The following is a 15671-nucleotide window of genomic DNA, read 5'->3' as shown; positions in this document are numbered from 1 at the left end:
GTAAAATAGATTTGATTTATAATAAAACGACATCTGCTTAGTCTAGAGAAGACAGAGGGGATCTCATTAATGGATGTAAGTACCTCAGAGGCAGGTGGTGCCAAGAGGATGGTGCCAGACTCTGGTGGTGCCCAGGGACAGGACGAGGAGCAGCGGCCGTAAATTAAAGCACAAGTTTCACCTCAACACGAGGAAGAACTTCTTTCCATGGAGGGTGGTAGAGCCCTGGAACAACTGCCCAGGGAGGGTGTGGAGTCTCCCTAATCCAGAGACATCCCAAACCCACCTGGACACGTCCCTGTGTCACCTGCTCCAGGTGACCCCGGATGGACTAAATGATCTCCAGAGGCCCCTTCCAACCCTAAATACTCTGTGATTTATTTACAATAAAATACAGCCTCGCTTCCTCCAAGATCCCAGAGAACAGCAGTTTGTTTCTGAGGAGAACTCCCCCCACGCCATGCCTGGAAACAAGAATTAAACACTAAGGCACTAAGATTAAACACTAAGAATTAAAAGAAGATGAGCAAACCAAACCCCGAACACCGAGAATTAAAAGAACAGAAGTTTGAACCTTATTTATAACTCTATTAAGACACAAAATCTCTAAACTGGTTCCTGCTGGAGCTTTAAGACTGAAGCTTCTGGTGTAACACTACGTGAATAAAAAGTAAATAGATAATTAAAAAATAATGATGAGACTAATTTACAATTTACTTCCTATCCTTATTAAAACAATTACTTTAAATCTCATCTTCAGTGCAATCTGATCCAACACTGCTGTGTTCACAAACGCTTCCTATTTGCCTTTTCCATTTGCTTCATCTACTTTTCCTTCCAAAAGCTTCATTTAGTTCTGCAGAGTTCCCATTAATCCCTTGGGAAGCGTCAAAAAACCATCTGAAGTAAAGCCAAAGGTGTTATTTTTACCATATTCACAGTTTCTTACAAATTTCATCAAAGGTTCCCCGAAGTTATGCTAGGTATTATTCCCAAGTTAGTACTTCTTCTGAAGGAGAAGGATCTCAGCTCTAAGACGGTCTTTAAAATGTTCATTAAACTCCCTATACAAGAGTTAATTTTTACATCCTGTGCTACAAAGCAGGTTCCCTCCCCACCTCGAAGATCTGTGATGTTACAGATTTAAAGATCAGAATCATTTGTCAACTCAAAATTTTAAAAAATGCTTTGAAATCACAAGAACAAAAAGTGTCTGAACTTCACATGGGTTTGTAATGAAATAATTTAATGCAGAAGTCAGGGGAATCACTATTTGATTTCCAGTCCTTACATTTCACATTGTGCTTTTAAGACACAGAGGTTATTAAAAATACATATTTAATGACTCAACTTGAAAGGCTCCTAAAAGATGCTATAAAAATACACACAGCTCATTAAATTGGGATTGTACTCGGGAAAGATCTAAACAGAAGGGAAAATTGCACAACCTACTTCAACAATTTAACTCGGGTGCCTAAAATGCAGTGATGGGGTTGTTCAGTTGGGGTTGGGGGGGTCTGAATCCCTTCCAGCATCCTCAAATCCTGCCCTCCTGGGACAACACCCTGTTCCCAGCACCAGGGAGAGGACGTGGGATAGACCTGGACTGACAGAGCAAACCTGAGTCAGCCCAAACTTCCACATTAAACACCCATTTCCATGGTTGGAGTTGGAGAAAATTATCAACAGAGAACAAAAAACAATTGCAAGAACTCCTGGATTTCTCAGGTTTTTTCCCCAGCCGTGTTTCTAAAATCTTAAATACAAATCCCTGTCTATAGAGGAATTCTGAATCAGAGGCTGTTTTGAATATTATGAGTTAATTTATCCAAGAGGAGGTAACGCACCGAGGTGAGAGAGGGACACATCCAGCCCTTGTAAGTCGTCTGAAAAGTAATATAAATATAATAAATATACTGGAGGAACAGGGGGATGGATGGAGCTCAGAAGCAGGGAGCAAGGAAGGTTTGAAGAAGGGAAGATGGATAAACAGGGTAAGGAAAATAGCTCCAAATTCATTTCAGTGACAAGCCACCCCTATTCCATCGTGTAAGGCACAGGGACTTTACACTGGATTTACGGGTGGGATTCCAGAAAGTCAAATCTCTTTGGTTTCAACTTCTAGAATGGCTCAGCAAAATGGAAAGGGCACAACAGGAAGGCACTTAAAAGCTCCATCTTTTGGAGCTGAGCTCCCTGAGGAGCGGCTCAAACGAACAAAAAAAAACCCCCACCGCAACAAAAGATGAGGGTCACGCATTAAGTGAGGTTTGGAGAGATCAAAATCACCCCTGGCCTGTTTCCTAAAGAGAATCCGGATGATCTGATGTTATTAAACAGGGAATTCCACTGCCTCAGGCCACACAGAAAGGCTCTGGTACCTGTCAGCTTTGCTCTGCACTTGGCTGACACTAAAGGAACGAGCATCCAAACCCAGCAGTTTGTGTGTGTGTGAACATGAGAGACTTGTTTTCATGGTCTGAGCTGGAAAAAATTATCAACAGAGCCAAAAAAAAGAAATAAAATGCAAGAGTTCCTGTATTTCTAATTTTTTTTCCCAGCCGTGTGTCTAAAATGCCCAAGTACAAATCCCTGTATATGGGGGAACTCTAAATCAAAGGCCATTTTTAATGAGGTGATTTATCCAAGAAATGTCCAATAGGGAAATCGGCTGAACTGAGGCTTTGCAAGGTCTAACCCTTTAAAAAAATGTAATTTTTTGAATGGTTTCAGTTGCTGCATTATACTTTTTTTTTTCTCTGATCCCTGTAGGGGCCGCTCACTTAAGAGTCAGACTCAATGATCCCTGTGGGTCCCTTCCAACCCAGAATATTCTGTAAAATCGCTGTAAAGGAGGCTCGGCCACTCCCTCCAACACCCTGGGTCAATACAGCAAATGGAATCTGATTCCAGAAAATGCCTCTGGAAATAGTCACATCCTTCTCTTTCTTTATTAGAACCCACCTTTTCTCGAGTACAAAGGAAACCTCCTCGAGATGTGCATCCATCTCTCCCAAAGTATCAATTCTTTAGCCATTTCTGAGCTTCCCAAACGTGGCAGTACTGGTTGGGTTTTTTTTTTTCCCCCATGGCACGAACACAGAACCACGGGAAATTTTATTTCGAGCCCGATCTGATGATTCCTCAATCAAATGACAGCACTTGTGGGGTTCTTTCAGGACATGTAGCAATGAACTATTTGCATAAACACAGCAAAGTGCTCTTGGAATAAATGGCACCAGATTGCCAAGTCAGGGAACGCCCCAGCACCGCACTGCGCCAACAGCAATGTAAGTCAGCAAGTTCTCTCTCCTCTGTACTCCAACAAATCCCACTGCCACCTGGGATCTCACCAGCATGAGCTCCCTGGGAGTCCAGCAGAGCAGCAGCACTGCAGGTCTAATGCCTTGTTTTTGGGGGAGAGAAGGATGGATGGGAATATCGACCCTGGAGCAACAAAACCCCAACGCAGGGAAGGCCTTTAGGGCCTCTCCCTGCTCTCATGTAAGGTCACAATCCCGGGTTTGTAACAGTCCTTGGGAGCAATGAGGCAGAATTCCCACGGAACACAAGGGCACATTAACAAAATGCATTAGTGCTCACGTTAATGGCACGTTTGGATATGAATCCACTCCTTCCAGAGGGCTCCAAACCCGCCCTCTCCATCAGCATCCCTCCTATGGAACATAAACTTTGGGTTTCATCTTCCCTTGCCGGGATCCTGGGGCCCGTGGAAGCAAATTGCTGTCCCCCCTGGAATGCTGCTCTGGTTGCAGTCAGCAAAGCAGCCCAAGGACCTGTTCCATTAACAGCAGGGAAAAGGCCCGTCAGCATTCCTGGGCAATCCGCCGCAGGCACAACCCGCTTCCATCCCTTGGAAGGAGGCCAGGCCCTCACTCTCCTAAGTTATCTGGCACAGCCCAATTGCTCTCAGGCCCATGGGGATGGGCCTGTGCAGGGCCAAGGCTTGGACTCGATGATCTCTGTGGGTCCCTTCCAACTCAGCATGTTGTGGGAATCCATAATTCCCACCCCTTCTCCCTCCAAAGCCATTTCTTTCCCTCTCTCCCTCCTCCTCTGTTTTATAACACAGGTTAGGTGAGAATCTGGTTCGCTGGCAGCAGCTCTGCCTTGGGGTGGAGGTGGGGACAGGAGAACCTCCTGAGATCCCTGTTTTCCAACATCTGACCAGCAAAGAAAACGGGATGGCATTTGTGGTACTGGACAGTCCTCAAAGCCACCACGGGAATCGGGATGGATTTCTGCTTCAAAAGAAAGAGGGATTGTGAAGGAAGGATTCTGCTCTTTGGGATATGTCCTGGCACAGAGGATTCTGCTCTTTGGGATATGTCGTGGCACAGAGGATTCTGCTGTTTGGGATATGTCCTGGCATGGAAAGTTCTGCGGATTTAAAGCTTTTATTCCACCAGACTGCTGGATGCCGTGCTTTTAATTCTTTGCATTTCAAGTAATAAATTAGCCTGGTAGGGCCTAATTTGAAAGTTCTGGAGGAAGTGAGGTGCCACCTATTCCTAAGCACAGTTCTCTGACTCTGTTACATAAAGGCTGCTATAATTACAGCGAGTGTGAAGACTTCAGTGTCACTTCCTCTTGCTTTAAAGCACCTACAACGAGAGGTAACTGGGCTACATTTGTAGGTATCCTCTATATTTAACTGCTTGTGAAACGCCTCTTTCCCGGGGATTTGGAGGAAGCTGAGCTGCAGGGAATTGGATCCACAACCACGGCCTTCCAGAGGGTTGTTGGTAGGGAAGAGCAGATTCTCTGCACCTCCTGAGGCAGGTGATGAATGTGCTCCGAGGTTTTAACAGCTCCAGCCAACTCCAGCTGTGGCTTCCACCGGTGCACAGGATGGAGTGAAGCAAATCCCAAATTACCTGCAAAATGCTCCAAGTCACGGCTCGGAGCTCCAGCCCTGTGGGAACGCGGGGATCCCTCGGAAAGACGTGGAGCTTGGGATGAAGGACCTCCATATGAAGTCACGGGGATATCCCCACACTGAGCACGGAAACCCCGGTGCCCCCCAGGCTGCTGGGAAGCTCCAAAATCCCACTCCAGGTGCCACCCCGAGAAGCCAGAGTGGATTTCTGGCTGGCACTGTGTCGTATTTCTTGGCTGGAAGGGAGATGGGCTGGTTCTGTTTTTAGAGAAGACACAAATCTTTATCTTCCATGCCAAGAACCGTGTGGGCCAAAGGATTAAGGGCTTGTTTTATTTCTTATTTTAAGCTCCTCTGCTTTCCTTCTGGATGTTAATCAATCTCCTGAGCTGCCAGAAGTGCTGATGCTGAGTGTTTCTATGCAACACTTCGGGCTGAAACTGTTGGGATGATGGGAAAGCATCGCTAAGAGCAGATGACAGAGTTTATGGGAAGCTGCTGCTGCTTTACCCAAGGAGTGGGAAAGCAGGATTGAAACAATCCCCCTCCTGGGGCTGAGAACAGCAAAGCTGCAGGGAATCTGTAACAGGGAAGGAGCACTGGAAGTGTCCTGGGAATACATCAGCTACATCCCATCCGACCACTACACGGCAATGAGCAGAAGGATTTTCCAGTCTCACGGAAGGCACAGCCCAGAAAGCTCCTGGTCAGTGCAAAGTTCCCAAATGCATCTAAATATTTGCATTTTGGTCAACAAACACTCATAAAAAGGTCGCTTGAAATATATTTTTGATAAATTACAAGTATCAAGTAACAGCTCTTTAAAGAAAATAAAGTTTTGAGTGAGCAGTTGGAGCTGGACAAAGGCAACCCTGGGAGTCAAAATGAAATTCCAGCTGCTGTAAAGCACAAGATCTCCTGGAGATTTTTTTTTCTTTAGCTAAACCAGTAAAACTACAGCTTTTTTTTTGTATTTATGGTAACAGACTCAGACAAAGGGTGTCTGAAAAGGAGTCAGACAAAGAGCTTTGAAGTCCCAGTGCTAAGAAGGATTTGCTGTTCTTCTCCAGAGGTTAAAGGAAGAAATAAATAAATAAAACAAGGCAAACACAGCTCAAACTTATCTCTAGTTTGCTGCTTCTCCACGGGATTTTACAGGGATTGTAAGCTTGATTTTAAGCTTGATTAGCTTGATTTTATTGCAGTTCCTTCTGCTTTATAATCCAATTATCACACACTGCAGCACAGCCCTTGGAATTCCATGGCGAGGGACTGGAGGGAAGCCCTCAGTTCAGCTCAGTAGATTTCCATGACACCAATCCAAGTGGAGACACTGATCCAGAAAAAACAGATCAATGGATGAGGAACCACTCATGGAACCTGGTTTCTTTAAATACTGAGTCAGAATTCCTTGGGAACCGCGTGGAGAAGAACAAAGAGTCACGGATTTAGCTCTGCAGATTTAAGGAAGTTGAGTTCTTGCCTGTGGAGTCTCTGGGAGACCCTTCCTTATGTACCTGATGGAACTTTGTGATGTTCTCCCCATCCAGGAGCAGGACACACAATCTGGGTAAAAATGCTGGAAATGATGACTGATCATCATCTTTGTGGCTCTCCCCAGAAACAGGGAAAAACCTTGTTTCCGTGTTTCTGCTCTGTCTCCATTTGAAAGGTTCCTTCCCTTCCACTGGCAATTCTTGAAGGAAACCAAGGGGAACATTTCCAGGAGGAGGAGTGCGGGTCTGGCTCCAAACAGACACCAAGGTGCCAAAAAATCCCCCCTCTTCTTCCACAGTCCAGGTGGGATCTGCACCAGCACATCCAGGCACAGCAGTGACTTGGGACAGGACAAGAGTTAGGGATCCCTGGGCACTGGTGGGAATCTGGGATGAATTGAGGCACCTGAGCTCTGTTCAGGGTGACCAACACCCACAATTCCCACTTCATTCACTCACATCTCAAAATCTTCTCGTTCCAGCAGCGCTGTGAGACACCTCCCACAAATCTGACTGACAACACCAAATCTGACTGACAACACCTTCTGCCTTTTGCTCACCAGAGAGAAACCCCATAGCTGCCAACAGCCCTGCAGCAGCAGAGCCCAAATCCCTGCTACAGCTCCCACAAAACCCAGGTGGAAAAGGGGTTTGACCCACAAGGAGCTTCTAAAAGAGCAGGGAATGGATTCTGGGACCTGGCTTTTGGGCAGAGATGTTTGAACTCGCCAGTAAAGCTTTGAAATTCCCAGTCTGAAGTGATGCCCCAGTGCAGGGGATGTTGGGATGTAATTCATGGAGTTCACAGAATCCCAGAATCCCAGACTGGGTTGGAAGGACCTTAAAGCTCATCTCATTCCACCCTAAGGAACACCTTCCCTACTCCAGGTTGCTCCAAGCCCTGGAAACTCCATTAAATCAGGTAATTTCTGATGCTCTGAACACTTTTAAAAACACTCATATTTTCCCTCTGCAGTTCCAGACACGCATTTTCCCTAATCTCCCAAAGCCTGCAGTCAGGCATTAAAAAAGAACAGAATGATTAGTTTATTCCAGTCTTTGACAACATCCTTACAGAGATTCCTTAAAAAAAATCCCAACCCTAAATAGACTGCTGAGAGGAGAGTTCTGTCCTACATCTAGAACTGCCTACGAGACAGGAAACAAAAAGCAGGAACAAATGCAGAGGGATCAATATTTAGGGTCTAATATTTTCCATGGTCCCCCCCTCCCAAAAAAAAAAAAGTGTCCATGACGTTTTGAGTGGGCATTAAAATCATTAATGGAAAAATTCAGCTTGAACAGCCCAGTTTGGGAGAGTTACAAGCAGAAAACAGAATATTCTAATGGGAAGTGTGGAGAATAATAACTAATGGCAGCTCTGCCCTCCCTGCCTATATTCATGAGGAGCCAGAGAGAAGCAGATCAGAACCTCGTGTTCTCAGAATTTAATTCCATGTCCAGACGAGGGAGCAGGGAATTAAAAGGTGATAAAACTCGAAAATTTATAGGAGGAGAAATTTATCCAAAATGTAGAAAAATTCCAGGCTCTGTTAAAAAAAATCAACGATGAACTTGGAAAGTCACCCTTAAAAAAGGCTGGATATTAATTTGAATATTACAACTGGTGTAGTTCTGCTTAGCAGAATTTGAAGGGATGTAGTTAAATCTTTGCTTTCAGCCTTAATCCCGTGGCAGGAGCAGGTTTAGGAAAAGACCTGAAGTTGACACATTATTCTATACATGTTTTACCCACTGCATTTTATTCTCCCAAAATAGCTGCTGTGATGGGCAGAATAAGAGATTAGACTTTACTCAATTATGGAATTTATTCCTTTGTGCAGCCAAAGGAAACCCAACCTTTTTTGGTCTACACCTGACACTTCATCAGCCTTATTTTCAGACACGTTGGTGCAATGATGGAAAATTGGGTTTATTCCAGTTCAGCCTAGAAATGAAAAGACTTGAACCCTCATTATTGCCATTAAACCTCACAGGAGTGTAAAACACAGCACATGCCTTAGGAGGGAATATTGCTGCCACCTCTTGGTTCAGCAGAATAAAAATAGGGATAAAGACTCCTAAAAATTCTCCTCAATAGAATAAAAATAGCAATAGATGTGCAGGTGCAGTGGATGTACCAGGAGCTTTCCTTAAAATCCAGCATGGCTTGCACAGGCAGAGGTTTGGCTCCTGGAAAGCTGTGGGTTTAGGATGGTTTTCCAAAGCCAGCTGGTGCTGGGAGACTCTGGAGTGGCTTCTGTTGACCTGGATTAAAGTAGGAATGGCTGGACATGGAGCAAATCCGGAAGGGGAAAAGCCACATTTTGATTTTAATATTCAAATTCTCCTTGGAAGTGCAGCTCCTGAGCGTGTGGAGGTGAAGTTGCTCCCAGGTTGGTCTCCCTCAGCACCAAAATGCACCTCCCAGGTCCCATCAGGGAGCTCAGCTCAGGGAGTTTTGTGCGATTTTTGGGAACTGTGGCCTTTGTTCCTTTCCAAGCACCTGAGCAAAGGTTACTGGGATCAACTTCCCACCAAATGGAAATCCACAGGGACACCACCAGGCTCCCAGTGCCCTCCTTCCCAGCTGCACTCCAGGCATCTCTCACTCCAAGGGTTTTCAATCCGGACATCAGGAGGTGACACAGAGACCACTGGAAGTCTCCACGTGGCCTGAGAGTGTCAGATCCCACCCCAAACCTGTCCTGCATCCCATAAAACAAACCCACTGGTGCTTCTCATCATCCATTCTCTTGGAAAACTCTGTTTTCCACTGGAAGGTTTGGAGTCCTTGGTTTTGACTCCTCTCCATCAGCCCCTGTCAGGCTTCATCTTGTGTTTCAAGGCAAGTCCAGGGGGAGGGACCCCCATGATCACCCCAATCCCACCCCCTTCCCAGTGATCCCTGATGATCCCAAGCTGAACAACTTCTGCTTCCCACTCAGCCTGGATCACATCCCAGATCCAGCCCCGATCCAGGTGGGATGGAAGGAGGGCACTGCAGAGGTAACAGGGCCAGAGGGAAGTGGTGGGGAAGGCTGCAGGCACCATCCCAAACCCAAAACACAAAGCAGGAATCACTAAATCCTTGCAGAGTAACCGGAATTGGACGCCCTGTAATGATCTGTGATCCAAGAAAATGAAGTGGGGCAAGTCCTCCATGGAAAATAAAGGAAGGGCACCAATCCTGCCCCGTGGGAAGGTGGAGAAGGACCCACAGAGCTCATCAACACAAAGGCTTTGAGCACAAAAGCAACAAACACAGGATGAAAGAAGGTTGAATCAGCATTTTCCTGCTGTGTGATGCTCCTGGTATTCCTGCCTTGCTATTCCAACACACCTGGATCTCCACAAACCCCTCCAGGGCTACTCCTGAAAGGAACTTGCTGCTGCCAGAGCAGGGAATGGTCCTTCAAGAAGTGTTAACACACTCTGATAGCCAGGGAATTTAACCCAAGCTCAGCAGAGCAGCTTTACAGGAGGAAAAAATACAAATAAAACACTTTTAATCAAATGCCTCCAATACTTTTCATAGCAGCAGGAAGCAAATATTAAAGATTGAGCAGCTTCTTTTGTCAGTGGGCTCCTTCCTTCCCACTCACTTGTGCTCCCAGGGTTTGAAAGCCCTGAATTCTTCCTTGTGCAGCCAGTTTGGGGTTTATGGATCTGAACCTGGGGAGGTGATCAGGGCAGAGGTGACAAGGGACCTGAGCTGAATTACACCCTGAACTGGGAATATCGAGCTCAGGGTGGGGCTTGGTGGGGCTCAGACATGCAGGAAAACATTTCCCTAAAACATAAAATGTCTTTAATTTCAAACAAGCCTTGAAATGGTTTTATCTCCAACGAGCAGGAATGGAGGGGCAAGGAGAACATTCCTCCTGCCTGCAGACAATTCCTCCTCTCCCTGCTGAGCGCTGGCAGCCAACAGCTCCCAAAATTTCTTTCTTTCTAACCTCCACAATGCAGAATAACCATCAGTTTTAAGAATTTGAGAAGCAGTTTCCAGGAAAAGCTGTTTGCCCACCACAAAGGAACAGCAAACAAGCCCAAAGGCATCTTTGGGATCACCCTCCCAGGTGATTCCCAGCACAGACAACCCCATAAACACATTTAATGCTGGAACAGGCACCTCGTGGCCATTGGGGGCACAGAAACACCTCATGCAGGGTCTCATCTTCTTGTTTCAACTAAGTCCAGCAACTGAAACAAGTGCCAATTAACGTGGGGGCATTAATTACCAGCTCCAGAGGCCTGGCCCCTGGTTTGCAGCATCTCTGACAGGCCACTGAACACACACGTGAGCAGGACAAGCTCGTGGGCTCGGCCAAATCCAGGCTGGATTCGGTCCAGTCACCCAAAAATGAACCCACCAAATGAAAAGCTGTGGTGTGTTTGTGAGAACACTAAATTACTGACTTGCTCCTGCCATCACAAAGCAACACAAGCCACTCAAAATAACCTCCTGAAAGGAGGAAACGGCACCGCACCGAGGGTATCGTGGGAAAAACAGCTTGGGATCCTTCCCTAGAAAGCTGTTCCAAGGGAGGGAAGGATTTCAAGGGTCTCTTCATAGGAGGAGCACTGTGCTTTGGTTAAATTAGGATGAACAGGCAAACCAGGTGCTTTGGGCAGAGGGAAAACACCCCCTGAGCTTGAGTTTCAGTTCTGCACCGAGCCCCAGATACGGGATGAAAAAGTGCATTTTCAAACACAGATTGTGTTTTAATGACTCCATTTCAACCTCACGGAGCATTCTCAGAGAATCTGGGGACTCCCAATCCCTGGAAGTGTCCAAGGCCAGGTTGGACAGGGCTTGGAGCAACCTGGGCTGGTGGAAGGAGTTGAGGTTGCAACTGGATGAGCTTTAAGGTCTGTACAGGTTCATGATCTTAATCAAAAATGGTTGGACAACTGGACTTGACAGTCTTAGAGGTCTTTTCCAAGCTTAATGATCCCAAGATCCTATGGAAAAGCCAGCGAGGCATTATCAGGATGCCCTGGTACCTCCCTCTGCAGCTCCTCCAGGGGATGACTCAGAGCAGAAAGCTCCTATTTATACACCAACGATGAGCAAAACATGGACAGGATGAGAAAGTCCTTCAGCTTCCCCACGAGGGCTGTGACACCAAAAGCTTTCCTGAACACTCCAGTTTCTGGAGAAGGAGGAACATGATAAAGAAATCCATCCTAGCTCTAACTCAGGACCTTCTGGCCAACACAACAGGGGCAAAAAACAGCTACAAACCCATTTTTACAACAAATATCCCCGGGGAGAAAGGGGGGACAGCAGAGCTTGGGTTTGTTTCTGAGAGTCCAGGGAAGGGAACGGAGCTGGGAAGGGTCTGGAGCAGCAGGAGGGGCTGAGGGAGCTGGGGGGGCTCAGCCTGGAGAAAAGGAGGCTCAAGGGGACCTTCTGGCTCCCTTTAATTCCCAGGAAGGAGGTTGGAGCTATGGGGGGGTCGGGCTCTGCTCCCAGGGAACAAAGGACAGGAGGAGAGGGAACAGCCTCAGGCTGTGCCAGGGGAGGGTCAGGTCAGATATTGGGAAAATTCCTTCATGGGAAGGGTTGTCCAGCCCAGGGCACTGCTGGAGTCCCCATCCCTGGAGGGATTTAAAATCCATGTGGATGTGGCACTTGGGGACAGGGATCAGTGGTGGCCTGGGCAGTGCTGGGGGATGGTTGGACTCCAGGATCTTAGAGGGCTTTTCCATGATAATATTCTATCCCTAAATCCCTGGAGATGTCACCCCTCACAGATCACACCCACACAAGACCATTCCAGCCCCAGTAGATCCCAGAGCCCAAATTTCCCAGAGCTCTGACCTGGAGCCAAAGCACAGAACTTCAGAGCTGGGCCCCTAAAAATAGGCTGCCTTGCCAACCTGGGAATTCTGCCTGGAACAGCCACTTGTCCTCCCCGACTAATTGCTGTTAGAAAAGTCAAAGAGCTGTAGCACAGCTCTGCAGAGCCAAAGGTTGGTTTTCCTGGGAGAGATGCTCCGAGCCAGAGCCTTTTCCCGGGAGTGTTAAAGCGCGGCTGCAATTAAACAGGGAAGCGCCTCCATTTTAAGGATTCCATTCCCAAAATCTCCAGCCTGAATCAGTTAATAAGGGCTAAAACCCCTGGTTTTCTCCTGCTAAGTGTCCTTACACTGCGATTTGGGCTGTGGGTTTCCATGGCAATCGGCAGAATCCGGAATAAATTGGTTTCGTCATAATTGCTGCAGAATCCTGGGCAAAGGGAATAAATAAACACTATTTTACTATTCCTCCAGCTCAGCCCAGGAGCTGCAGCTTTCCTGGGGCTCCTCATTTAATGAACAAACCAAAAAAAAAATCCCCAAATGTGACCGACTGGAGCAATTAGGATTATTTAGGAGGCCCGGCTCCGTGTGGGAGTGTTTGTTACTGTCTCCGTGACTCAAAACTATTCCATCTTTAGAGCAGCTCCAAGATTTTCCCCGTGTTCCACAACGTGAAAGCAGAGATTTGACATCACTGGATTTTTTTAGGGCTCCCAGAAGACAAAAAGCAAAGGCTCTGAGATCCACCAGCGTTCCCAGTTCTCCCAGTCTAGGATAAGGAATAGACATCCCTGCTTCCCTGGATTCCATGGCCAGGCAGGCTTGGATTTAAAAAAAAATTAAATATCTCTATATCCTATGTAAATATCTTCCCTTATTTGAAGATCTTTAAATATCTAAAAATAAAGACTATACCGTAACATATTTTATATACTAATTTCTATTCTATAAATATAAAATCTGAATGTAACTTCAAATTTCAATACAAACTGCTAATTCATCTATCTAAAACATAATCTAAAAATAAAAATCTAAATATAAAATATTATATTTTAAAAAAATCAAAACAAAACACCTGGTCAGGAGTGGAAGCTGAACATGGAAAATTCTGGAGGGGAAAAGCTGTGATTCAAACACAACCAGGTGCTTTTATTTCAGCCTTTGGGGTGAAAATAAGGCAGTGGCCTCTCCCCACGGGAATTCCAAGCCCAGGATGGGAGGAATAACCTCCTTTTCCCTATTAAAGAGCTTTCCCCATGGCACACCAAGGGATGGGCTGAATTCTGCTGGGAAAATCCACCTCTGGAGCACTGTTTTTTATCAGATTTCTCCCAGTTTTGTGGTGCCAAGCAGCACAAACGGGGTCATTTCCACTGGCAGATCTGACTGCATCGATCAATTCTTTTTTTACAGTTTTTTATCTGTTTTGTGGGTTTTTGCAGCTCGGTTCAGGCACCACAAAGTGCTGGGAGTTGTGCCTGGGAATTAGGATGGACACCTCCCTTTTGTGGCTTAATGGAATGGGAAATATTTCATTTGGGAAGTTGGAGAATGCTTTGGAATTGCTGAATGCTCACTTTGGGATGTGCATCCTGGGAGCTCAACACCTGCAGGAGAAGTGGCTCCAACAGCACAAGGACGTGGAGCTGCTGAAGAGGATCCAGAGGAGGCCACGGAGCTGCTCCAAGGGCTGGAGCCCCTCTGCTCTGGAGCCAGGCTGGGAGAGCTGGGGGGGTTCACCTGGAGAAGAGAAGGGTCCAGGGAGAGCTGAGAGCCCCTTGCAGGGCCTGAAGGGGCTCCAGGAGAGCTGGAGAGGGACTGGGGACAAGGGATGGAGGGACAGGACACAGGGAATGGATTTAAACTGAATAAGGGTTGATTTAGGTGGGATATTGGGAAGGAATTGCTGGCTGGGAGGGTGGGGAGGCCCTGGCCCAGGTTGCCCAGAGAAGCTGTGGCTGCCCCTGGATCCCTGGAAGTGTCCAAGGCCAGGTTGGAGCAACCTGGGCTAGTGGAAGGTGTCCTTGCCTGTGGCAGGGGGTGGCACCTTAATGTCCCTTCCAACAGTCTGGGATTCTGTGTTTCTGAAACCCTCCATTTAAGGCAAGAGTGAGAATTTGTGCCTTTCCTACCTGGGCTACAAAACTCAGGAATCCCAGGCAGCAGCTCCAGCTCCTCCCTGCCGGGATAACCCCGGGATCTTACGGACAGCGCTGCGAATGATTCCCCGAAACGCGAGCCGGAGAAACCCTTGGGGAATGAATTATGTTGTGCTTGGGACGTTTGTCCCTGAGCCGAGAAATAAAGACCACATTCCAAGCCCGAGAAGGACCCGGCCCTGGGTGCTGAGGGATTCGGGAGTTCCAGCGAGCCCTGGACTGACATCCCCACCCTGTGGCTTTGCCCAGAACTGCAGAGTTTCAGCCCAGAAACTCAGCCCCTGCTGCCGCCTCGCCCTGCGCGGACACCGGGCGGGGAATTCTCCCTTTTAATCGCTTTCCTGCACGGAATTCTCTTGGAAAAGCATCTTCCTGCGACTCTGTCTGAGGTTATAAAGAAACGGGAATCGTGTGTTGGATAGAGACGAAACACTTTCAGTAAACCGAGAGGATCTTTGTCATCTTCATCTTCAGGATGCACAAGAACACGAGAGCACAGAACCCTCCAGTCTCCAGTGTGACCCTCAGGAACTGTATCCACAACGACCTCCCAAAACCTGGGCTCTCCAGGGGAGCCTGCATTTGCCAAGGACACCTGGCCCGAGATAAAAAGGAAGGATTTTGTGCAAAGGGGCTTTTAAAATGTAATTAATGAGTTTTTCTGTAAGTGAATGGGTGGCTCAGAGGGCTGAAAGTCTCATAAACACCGTTCCTGTTTTTTCTGGATATTTCATTCCAGTGGAATTCAGTCGTGTCTGTCCTTAAAAAATGCCTCGACTGAAGGCATGAGGGTGGAAGAACTACCAAAAAAAGCAGGAGAGCATCAACACAAAGCTGAGCCCTTCCTGAGTTAATCTGTTCACAGCAGTCAGTCCAACTTGTGGGGCCACACGAGATAAAAAGCAGCACCAACCACTTAAAAAAAGCATTTCTGAAGCCTGAACTGGATGTTTTAGATCCCAGCCCAGGTGTTTGCACCGACTGCTGTGTCAGATCCCAGTGATGAGTGACTGAGGAGGCAGACCCAGGAGGATCCCTCGGGATCTGCTGTTCCAGGAGTGGTGGCATCTCCTCCTTGCTCCCTCACAGCCACTCCCTCCAGGTGGTCACAGATTCCCCAAAATGCTTTGAAATTCAGGGTTATTTTCTCTTTGCACAGCGTTTTTGTTTCCACAGGAATAACTGAAGCTCGCCCAGCCCTGAAAAGTCGCTTTTTAGGCGCAAAACAAAAAGTGCTTTCGAGGCACAAAAAAGGGTTTTACCCCCTGCCAAGGAGTCCCATGGAGGGAACAGAACTAATGAGTG

General features: G+C 47.0%; 1 protein-coding gene across 6 annotated transcripts in view; it reads right to left on the bottom strand.

Moving 5' to 3' along the window:
- The window catches only part of CACNB4 (calcium voltage-gated channel auxiliary subunit beta 4), a 75693-nt gene that overhangs the window by 48066 nt on the left and 11956 nt on the right, over window positions 1–15671 (bottom strand). The gene's annotated exons all lie outside the window — the stretch shown is intronic.

The sequence above is a fragment of the Neopelma chrysocephalum genome, unplaced genomic scaffold (genome assembly GCF_003984885.1).
Source record: "Neopelma chrysocephalum unplaced genomic scaffold, ASM398488v2 Primary Assembly neopelma1_103b, whole genome shotgun sequence".
Classification (NCBI taxonomy): domain Eukaryota; kingdom Metazoa; phylum Chordata; class Aves; order Passeriformes; family Pipridae; genus Neopelma; species Neopelma chrysocephalum.
Note: the sequence above shows the minus strand (reverse complement) of the source record. Positions and strands in the feature narration are given on the sequence as shown.